The sequence below is a fragment of the Lepidothrix coronata genome, unplaced genomic scaffold, assembly GCF_001604755.1.
Source record: "Lepidothrix coronata isolate B3197 unplaced genomic scaffold, Lepidothrix_coronata-1.0 Scaffold150, whole genome shotgun sequence".
NCBI lineage: Eukaryota > Metazoa > Chordata > Aves > Passeriformes > Pipridae > Lepidothrix > Lepidothrix coronata.
The window spans coordinates 54,816-65,863 of NW_016690330.1; positions in this window are offsets into that span (position 1 = coordinate 54,816).

The window sequence follows — 11,048 nt, forward strand, 5'->3', positions numbered from 1 at the left end:
TCCTTGAAACTTCACCATAATTGGATTAAGAACCTGATCTATCCCATATGGGTTTGACAGTAATGTTATGGGTTCTTTTGTGTTTTTTTTTTCCACTCATTTGCTTTACTGAGGGTAAGTACAGGAAAGAAGCACACTAGGAAGTTAATGTTTAGTATATCTTAGGATGTGATTCAAGGAAGTCATCATGAAAATAAATACAGGGAAGTTGTGAAATATAGCACAGAACTGTGCTATTAATTAGCAAATAGCACTTTCTTCAGCAACAACAAAAAAAACTAAACAAATGGAATGCCTCCTCCCTTTTGCCTCTCCATATATATCTCTGCCTTCTAGCAACTTGCCATCTGACATTCAAACCATGCTACGCCTGGAATTACATAGTGCCCATACTGAACATATATTCCATGCACCGACAGACACAAGTGACATGGGAGCCACAGCACCCACAGGGGTAGGGAAGTCCAGAAGTAAGGAGGGAAAAGACCTCCTCTCAAGTGACTCTGGGATAGACCAAAAACTAAACATCTCTAGGCATTCACCTAGGAGGCTGTTCTAGCAGGATTTTGAGTACTGCCTAGGCACCTGGGACTCAGGGCATGCTTGCCATCTAGGCTCTCAGCTGAGGCACCTACACAGAACCTTTAAGGTTGGAAAAGACCTCTAAGATCATTGAGGTCTTGAGGACTTCAGCCAGGAACTTTGGGGAAGAATTATGTTGGACCCAGGTCTTTCAAAGGCTTTGGCTAGCACCCTAACAACCGGAAAATCTTTCCTCTTGTTGTTCTTTATCATTCAAATGTTGAAGAATGGTCTTGCGGTTTAGCCCCAGTCGGGATCAGAAAACATGGAGCCAAGCACCCCAGGCATAGGTAGGAGCAACAAGAATTGTAATCACTTGGAGTCACACCCACCCTAAATCAAAGGTACATTTGCTTCCTGGCTCCTGTTCCTGGCTTAGACTCTGCACGAGTCACTTGAACTGCTGGTGCTTCTGCTTTCCTTTCCAGTAATTTTAGGATAACAAAACTGACCTCCCTTCCAAGGCTACTGTGGGGATCCACCAATGCAGACTCATAACGGACAGTGGGATCGCTGGTCAGGAAGCTGTGTATGAATGCATAGTACAGTTATCATAAATGCTACTCATAGAGGACTCAGATAAGTAACTACACATGCACACAATCATTTAGCTTTATTGTTTCATTAGGTTCCAGTGAACTAATTGCAGATTAATGTGTCATTATTCTTAAATAATACTCTTTCCAGAATTACTGATTTGCTCAGTAAAGCATCAAAATCCGACTGAATATTTTTAAATAATTTGGGTCATTTTTGCTTTCATATAAATGAGCGACTGTAGTTTTACAAAGCTAAAAACCTGACTCCCAAATTTTTGTTAGCTAAGGTTTCAATCACTGCCATCAGCCATCACAAAATGTTCTAAACCAATTGAAAAATTTGTGAAAATTAATAACTTAGACTGTTAGCCATATCCTTTCTTCTGCTCCAGAGCTGCCCATGTGACATTCCTGGTCAGAGGCTGGTCGGCAGGAGGAGTGAGCATGTGGTGGGTAACTAGTAGGGCTGCAACCTGGCTCCCCTCCCACTGGCAGTTCTCAGGCATTCTGCATGCTGCCCAGACTGCTGCTGCATCACTGGTGGCATCAGCCCAGCTTTAGATGGGGCTGTGTAGCTTGCTGCTGGTTTGCCATGCAGCCAACATATTCCTGAGGAGCTCAACTGGGAGGAAAGTGGGAAATGTTAGTAGCATAAAAGTCAGCCAGTTCTCTAGAAAAGGCATTTGTTTCCCTTGCCAAAAGTCAAAGTCTACTATATACAAAGGAGGCATTATAGCTTCTCATAAAAAGGTCACAATAATCTTTTGTAATGGAAAGTGGAGTACAGCCTAAATATAGGATCTCTCCCAGAATTCCTATAGCGTGTAGATTAAATTCTGTTTATTAGTATTGTGTGGATTGCTGCTACACTGTGGTGTACAAAACTCAGCAGCTGAAAGAGAAGAAACTCAATCTACTCTGTGTGTAGCTGGAAGGAGATGTTGTTATATGTGTTTTAAAGCTGAGAAATTTTAATTTATCTGCAAAATATTCCAAGATGAGTCACTGATCTCTCAGCCTCTTATGGAAAATGCATCTGCTTTCTTTATCTTCCTTCCTTCATCAGAAATGTAACCTGTGGCACGTGCATTTGCACAAGTGGGAATAATTTTATATGAGCTTTCAAAATATCTCAAGTATGGTTGAAAATCTGGCAGGCATCACAAAGAGCAAAGCAATATATATAGCTGTGCTGTTAGACATTCACTCCTAGGAAGCTCTGTCCTTTTGACATTACAGATCTTGAAATGGGGAATTACTGGTAATTTTAACAGCAGAAAATTGAGCCGGCATTTTCCATGGAATAGCTTTTTCTCTTTCTGGCTATATTTCTAGTTACCCAGAAACAAAACAGTCCTTATCTACCAGTACCTTTTCTATTCCACTCTCAATCGTTATTCCAGCAACAAACCCCACTCAAAAAGTGTGCAGGTTACTATTAATAAAGTCCATTTAGAAAAAAAATCAGCTTTTGCTATTTGATTTTTTTTTTGTGGCAAAGAAACAATCATTAACTTTTATAGTTTCAGCTCATATTATTGCTTGCATGAGATGGTGCAGCAATCACTTCTGCTGCAAACACAGCAAAGCATTTGCAGAAGGCACATGTCTTTTATTCTTTTTATATACACATTTATATTCACATGTATGCATGCACATGCATATTTATATAAGATCTGTGAGAGAAAAATTGAAAAACAACAAAAAGAATCAAAATAGATTTTCAAACCATATATTTGTAAATTGCATATCACTAGTCATCATATGCAAAATGCTATAGAAAAATAACAATAAAAAAAGATATTAATATCAAAAACATGTTTTGGATTCCGGCCATTAAAGCCTGCTGTATGTTCATCCTTCATAGCTTGAAGCTGTGCACAGTTGGAATATCAGTGACTCTGACTTTATCTGACTTACACCAGGGGAAGAAACAAACAATGTCACAGACAACAGAAGATGCTTTTTTTTAAAAAAAATACATGGTTGCTGGAGGCCATGATTCTGGTGGAGTGAGATTCCTCTCCTTATTTTTGTTATCTACAAGTGAAATGTCTTTTCTAAACTCATCACCTTGATTCTCTCTGTGGAAGTCAATGGGGAAGTGGCAATTAATCTTAGTCTACCGTAATTGCCTAAGATAGGTAGATGAGCTGCCCTTTGTAGGCATCTCATTCTTTCCATTGACTGCAGAAAGCCAAGATAAATTATACAGATTTTGTCTTTTTAGGTGATTAATGGTCAGTGAGGCAAATACCACCTGACTCCCATGGGAGAAGAGAAAATTTCTTACTTCAAGGCCAGTGGAGGGAACGAGCAATCCAAGACTTGGAGGCTGCAGACAATAATATGCCTTCCTTACGCCATATCAGCAAGTCTGGAGGGAAGGAAACCCTCTGAAATTAAGGGCATGACTTTATTCAATAATCAGGGAGAAAGATTTGGATTTCCCATGATGTCACTGCCCTTGAAACTCTCTTTCCTTCTGTTTCTAATGACAAAGACTGGCTCTCCAAAGAAAAGGATGGGACTGTCCTTTTTAACAGTTGCTCTGATGGTACTGCGTAATCATAGGCAGTATTAGATCTCTTTCCAAAAGCATTTCTTGTGAGACATAGTGGTCTTCTGGAGAGTATAATAGGTAGGCCATGTGGAGGGGAGATATTCACTAGTGATCAGTGGTTTTTAGCCCCCATAAACACTCCGTCTTTGGTCATGCCTCCTTTGAACTGCCAGTGGATGCTGATCAAAAGCATTTTCTGCAGACGTGAGTGTACACTTGAAGGAGATAGCTGACCTTTGCACAGGTAGACAGTGGGAGATCACTTGCTCTCTCTGACCACTCCACCACACCTAAGGAGACGGATTCGATGTGTCCATGTGGAAGTCTGAAGACATTCCGTCATCCGTTGTAACTCCAGTAAACCCAAACTGAGCTACTCTGGCTATTTAGACAGACTTCCAGGTGAAGCTTATTCAACTCCCTAGGACTTTCCTATAAAATGACCAGACCATTGTCTGGAGACAGAAATGGCATCACAGGCTGTTCTTAGGCCTGAAGGAGGAACGCATGCATGCTAATTTGTTTTACAGCAAGATTATCACAGTGCACAGGGCTGAGCGCTGATCCAATCAGCTTGGCATGCATGTTTTTTTCTATTACCCTTCATTGCATTAATACCCTCTAAAACAGGTGTCAAAATTAATAAGTGACATGTTTAATTCTACTACCCTCCATTGCATTAATACCCTCTAAAACAGGTGTCAAAATTAATAAGTGACAGGGGTAACTCCATTTTGATGGTTAGTGAAAAGTCTTCAGTGATGTGAGTAGTTCTGAAGGAAATAATTGGTGACATTTTCTTTGTTAAAATTCTCAAAAATACAGCTAGCAGGAAGCAGCATAAACTGGTTTTTCATTGTGTAAACCTTACAATTCCACCACAAAATGTTGACCCCATTGATGAAACACTTGTGGAAATTTTGCCACTTCTTTGCACCTGGTGAGGAACTGATGGTAGACACGGCTACCTTTTTTACATATTCCTGTTTCATTCCTCTTTGCGGCAAATGCTCAAGCTGCTGTTCCCTACACTCAGGAGGACTCAGATAAGGGCAGCAGGTCTGCATCATGTCTTGAGTCTCTTTTACCAGCCACATCCCAGTGCCGCTTCTGGCAGCTTTTCTGGTTTTCTGTGTCTCCTCTGTCTCTGTGGTATTTCTCACACTCTTATGCACAGATGAAGTACGCTAATCCCTTTGCCCCTGAGGCATATCTTCATAACACAAGACAGCAAAGGCTAGCCATACCCCATGCTTGCCCTGACCTTCAGAGAGCAGCAGAAGGATGTCAGTGTGGCTGCATCACTTAAAACCTGGGTAAGCATCTGCATTGTGCAGTACATTTTGCACTGTAGACATACTCAGCTAAGCTTTCCATCATACACTAGTGACTTGGTAATGCACTTATTTTGGCTGAAGAGCTTTGCTGTTTCAGCTATGGTCAACTGCATCTTAAAATTATCCTGAGTCAGAGGAACTGTGATACTAAATAATGCCAGTGAAGGTTAGCTTGCCAAATAAAAATTTACTGTAATACACTGATAGAGTCCCTGACCCAACAGAGGTATCACTTATAAATCTCTAGTCTTCAAAGCAATTAAAAATAAATACTGTAAAAATCTGCTGGAATCAACTATAATTTTCACTAAATTGCTTGACTATTTTTGTTTATGTAAAAAAGTAAAAAGAATTGCTTTTGATATCTTAATCTCTGTTTTATATCAGCTTTCTGTTTCTGGAATGTAAAGCAAAGATATTAAATATCCCATAAATCTATAACCAAGCTACTGGGAAAGAATCCATGAAAAGCAAATGCTGTAAGAAATGCAAAAGCTGGTTTGTCTGTCTAGTTAAGAAATTTCTAGTCACATCTAAATAGTTTCTTCTAAACAAAGTAGTACTTGATTGTTATTAATCAATTGTACATTATAGGAGTTTAGATTTTTGCCTTGGAAACGTACGCTTGTGACATGGAAAGCCACAGGTAGTTGCTTTAATTAGTTTTTTTTTTGAACAAGACACTTATTCCCTGGGGCAGGAAAATACACATATTAGTAAATTATTTAAACTATAAATAAAGCAAAGTCTAATTACAAAAAGGCTGAGAAAAAGTGTGCGGTCCAAGCACTCTTGAACTGTTTCAAATGACTTAAAAATCTTCTTAAAAATCTTCTTAAAAGTTTTTAGCAATTCAGGCCCAGTGTATTGCATTGGTTACAGCAGTGATCGATTTTGGTTCTTAAAGGGGATATACATACATGACAAGATATTGAAATGATGCAGTTTATAAATCCAAAGATAAAAAAACAAAACACACCTCAAACACCCCTGCACGTAGTCTGCCCTTGCAAAGAAGATCTAGAGCATCATGCAGGGGTGAAGAACAGTGTGTGCTAACTGACGAAGGGTTCTGGAGAGGGAAAGCATTTTCAGAAATGAACTGGGAGTCACCAGAGCCACCCACACTTGTTTTTGCCCAGTAGTCTTTCCCAAGTGCAATACTTAAAATGAATAATGTACTTTTTATTGTTCTCTTTTGTTCCGTTTATTTTTTGTTACTTTCTTCCCCAATGAATTTCACAATTCCTGTACTTATCAAATAAAAACATGGTACTTTCCAGAAGTATCCAAAAGACATTTCTCCTGTCTATCATCATGAAAGGTTACCCTGTTCTTTACAGTTTTCTTCCAGAATATTTTTTTCATTGGCCACTGTCTGTGACAGGATGCTGCGCCAGACAAGTTACTGTGTTAGGAGGATCTGTGGTCGTATTCAGCAGGGCTGTTTTTACACTATGTTCTTACAATACATGCACATAGCTTTTGTACATTTATTTTCTGCAAGTCAGTAAGGCTGTATTCCACAAGCTGGGATATGACAAGTTGGGTATGTCTTAATCCACGCTGTTTAAACTGATCTTTTAAATTGAAGTGTGTGGTGACCAGTTCCTAAAGCCATGCTTTCAACAGAGAATTCATTGTAGCCCTTACTATAAGTAAGTTAATTATGTTTGCAAGCTATTGGCAAATATATTTTGGAGCTCAAAATTTAGCATAGACGATCAGAAATGGGTGGCAATTTCATTTGAGCAGGATAAATGAAGATGAAAATGTATGTTCATTGCTTGAGTGTAATGGGAGTAATGAAAATTCTAAATAATCTAAAGGGCTACAAGTTCCTATTTTTTAGCTGGCAATTGATAACGACACAAAGGTGGAAATATATGTGTTAGGCTAATATTAAGTGGAGATTGTTTTTGAATATGGGGAATGAATAATCCAAGCAAGAGTGACCTGCTAGGCAGAATTCAGAAGGTAATCTATTGTCCTCAACTGCAAGGCCCCGAGCCCTGTAACTGCAGAGTTGGTCCTGCTTTGAGCAGGGGAGTGGACCAGAGAACTTCCAGTGGTCATGTCTGACCAAAATTATCCAGTAATTTTATGTTTCTATGTCTCTCTCTCCTAAAAATAGGAAGAGACAAGGAAAAGTGAGCAAGGAGAGTAAAATCTCTTGTCTTCTCCAATAGGGATAGAGAAGAAAGCAGCTGCCCATATAGTATTCACTGTGGCCTGGGTAAAAGAATGAAAACAAGCAACAAGCTCCTCTATATCACGAAGGCTAAGGTACTTTCCACACGTGTCCATAGCTGCAGAACTTTGAAGTAAGCAGGACATTGAAGGTGCTGACCAAAGGGATCTGTAAATGTGAAGATGCTGTGTGGGCTTTTAAGATGGTAATTTTCAGTATTCAAATACATGGATCACCCTTTTTCTTGAAACATGGCAGCAACAGGTAGTAGTGGTGATGTTAATGGTGCAATTATTCTTTTTTAAAGGAATAGGATTATTATAGCTCCTACACAAGTTCTAGTAAAACTACTTTAACACCTGAGCTATAGGATAAAAGAGAAACTGTGTTTTTTTTCATGAACTACATGACTATTCTCAGGACTTAGATGGTAAGAGCTTGTTCAGTGGCTGAAAATTAGGTGTTCTGAGAACAGTGTTCTCTAGTGCCTTGGGAATTCAGAGGCAGCTACAAGCAGACAAGTGTCCCAGGATGATTCAATAAATAAGTTCATGTTTGCAACAATTTCTTCACAGACTACATAGGATGCACAACATTAGGATCAATGTGACAGTAATTTCTCCGTTTTTTTAAAAGAGGAAAAGGAAGCAAAGAAAATATAAGAAGACAATATTTCAGAATGGAATAATAGAAAGCTGTGGGTATTGATTTTGGATGGGACTTGGGTTAGTTTTGTAGGTTTTTTGGTTTTGTTTTCTTTTTTTTTTTTTTTTTTGCATAGCCTTATTCAAATGTAAATAACTTTGAATTTTATCCTTGTATCTTACTCTTTTAAAATATGCTCTCTGTACATTTTCTGGGCAGAAACAGTACTTGCTCTTGGCAACTCTCAGTTTTGCATAACGTCTGTAATGAGCTATGAAAATTAGATAAATACCATGAACTTTTTCTTACTATTTTTTTTTTTTTTTTTTGCTAATCAAAACAGCAGATTATGTTTCCTTATGCTCCAAGATACACAAATTAGGAGGAGGGGGTTATTTTGTCAAGAATATTTTACTTTCCTTATCCCTTATATAAACTCTTTCTGTATCAAAACAATAGTCTTTCATTCCTGAAGTCAACTGTATATGGAATCTTCAAAACACTCCCTTAGCTTAAAAAAAAAAAAACAAAAAAAACCCTCTTCCCTTTGATGAAAAGGTACTTATAAAACCAGGTCAGGTTAAATAGAAATATGTGACAAATGGGGTAGGCTGAATAATACATCTCCTTGGGTTTCAGAATTTTATAGAGCACCAGCAGCACTTCATGATTTAAATTAGTAATGAAGACAATATTGTATAGAGCATCTCATAAGGAGTTTGTGGAAACCTTAAAGGGAGTGAAGCAATCGCAAACACTCATGCCTGATAAATAAAGGACTTCAGGACACTTCAGCTCCAGATGTCCTCTCTACCTCCTAAGATACAGGAAGCTATCCACAGGCTAGCTTTTATTAAGTATGAGGTGTGCATTCTGAATAGGATATATAGTAGTACATGAAAGAACTGCATACCAAATAAAAGAAAACCCCATAAGATTCTAATCCTAAATGTGGCAATTCACTTTATTATCCAAATAAATTTGTTTTCTACAGGAAAAGTTTCTTTATGTTGTTTTGATCTTGCAAGTCAGGCAAGCTCCTGGGAGGCCACATCCTCAAGTTTTGCACTTGAACTTTGGGGCTATATTGCACAAATCTGTGTTGCTCACTGCAATATGGCAAACAGCACCAACATGTATTTCCAATGAGACAGTGGAGCATGAGGGGGCAATACTAGGTCAGCACCTGAAAACAGATGAAACAGTTCTGTCAGCACAGTGAGGTTAATAAGATTTATCTTTTAAGTCTTGGCATGGTTGCTCATTTTACCCATACAGGTGAAAGCAAAATTATTTTAATGGAAGTTGCATTAAACTAATTGAGAATCTCAGGCTTTCAGACTTAAATATTTGTGTGAATATATGGAAAATTTTTTTCCAGATATCCTAAACAATAAAAATAATTATTTTAATTGTTTATTGTAAAAGAAAGAAAACAAGAAAGCCAGCCTTTTATGCTTTGTGTAGCTTGGTTATTTTCTGATTGGAATTTTCATAAACTCCTGGAAGTGTTTGGAACCCCCTTGCCACATCATAACTACAATAAAATCAACCTTCACATCTCAAACTTTCTCCAAAGGCAACTCTTTCCTCTGTGTCAGGAAGGAGTGGGAAGAAGGGGAGTTAACCAGATTAATGTTTGTCTAGCTAGCAGAATGCTTGTCGTTGTTGATCGGGACTCTAATTTATGTGACCACATGAGAGATAGATACTCTCAGTCATCAACTCTCTTGCTCACTACAGGAGGAAGATATTGGCCAAATTTCAAACCTATTATTTATTTTTGAAAATACAAGTTCCACTGGGATTTCCGTGATGAACAATTTTAGCCAGAGAGGGAGGTAGGACCAAATTAATACAGCCAGAAAGCCACATGGTGTAGCCAATGGCTGCTGAAAACTCTTAATGTAAAACAAAACAAATCAATTATTTCTTATTAATTATGATTTAATATTACAAAACTTCAAAATTCTATAATATTTCCTAATATTAAGCAAAGAAACAGGTTTTATTTGTTTGAATTAAAGGTGAGTTAAGGAAAAGAAAAACTTGCCTTAGGAAGCAAGCATGAAATAAAGATGAAATAAAATTTGATACTAGGGCTGAAGTCCTGGGTGATAGTAGACAAGGAAGGATGAATAATGGAGTCATTAATTATCCAGGGAAGACTGGCAAGACTTGAGGACTATCTTCCCAGATGGAAAGAACTGAAATGAAAGCTAGTGACTGGGTCTTACAGGAGAGAGCTGGAAAGGGGTAGCAAGCTTTGGGTTAAATATGATGAGAGTAACTGTTCAATGGGAAGGGTAATGAAAATGTTGTGCCAGAAAATATAAAGCAGGAAGGATGAGTTTCACCTCACCTCACTTTAAAAATCTTTGAGTTAGTCATTCAGATTCCCTTTATAGGCAATAAGTACTTCCAGGGAGTGAGTCACCTGACCTAAATTAGACGTCTATCTTGAGATGAGATGAATCACACACTCAGAGTGTCTATTGATATCTATTGACTATAAAAGGAACCAGGACTTGCTTAGATGCAGACATCTACATTGCAGATGAATATCATCCTTAGGCATTTTACAGAGTAATTTGATAAACACCAAGAAAATCCATTATTGGGGGCCAAGGTTCAAATACAGAATGTGGGCACAGGGAATCTGGTACCCTCCATCTCACAATATAACTGGAAATAGGATTAATAGATTGGGTCTTAGGATAATCCTTTACTGAGTTGAGAAGGAGAGGCCACAGAAGGAATGTTGCTCTGCAGAAAACTGCTGTTAATGGCAATAATTAGACTGAATCAGAGGCTCTGCTTAAAAGACAGAAGTAAGATATGTGTTGGGCGGAGGACAGAGGGAGCAAATGGAATGCGGGATACTGCATCTAATCAGAGACTGATATCAAAGTGTTAAAACTTTATTAAAAGCAGAATCTAAACAAATGCCTTTCTACTCTACTCACCCTCCCAAATTCCTTAATGGAGAGTTTAAATGAAAATAAAAGTTCAAAATAAGTTCAATCACTCTAAAGAAGCTCTTATATCTGAACATTCTGCAATGAGAGCAATTTGTTATATATTAACTGTAAGATTTAAGAAGTCAAATTTTAGAAAGGTGTGGCTCATGCTAGCAAAAAACTGCCACATATTTCAAATTTCCCATTCTTTTAAATATCATATGTTATATT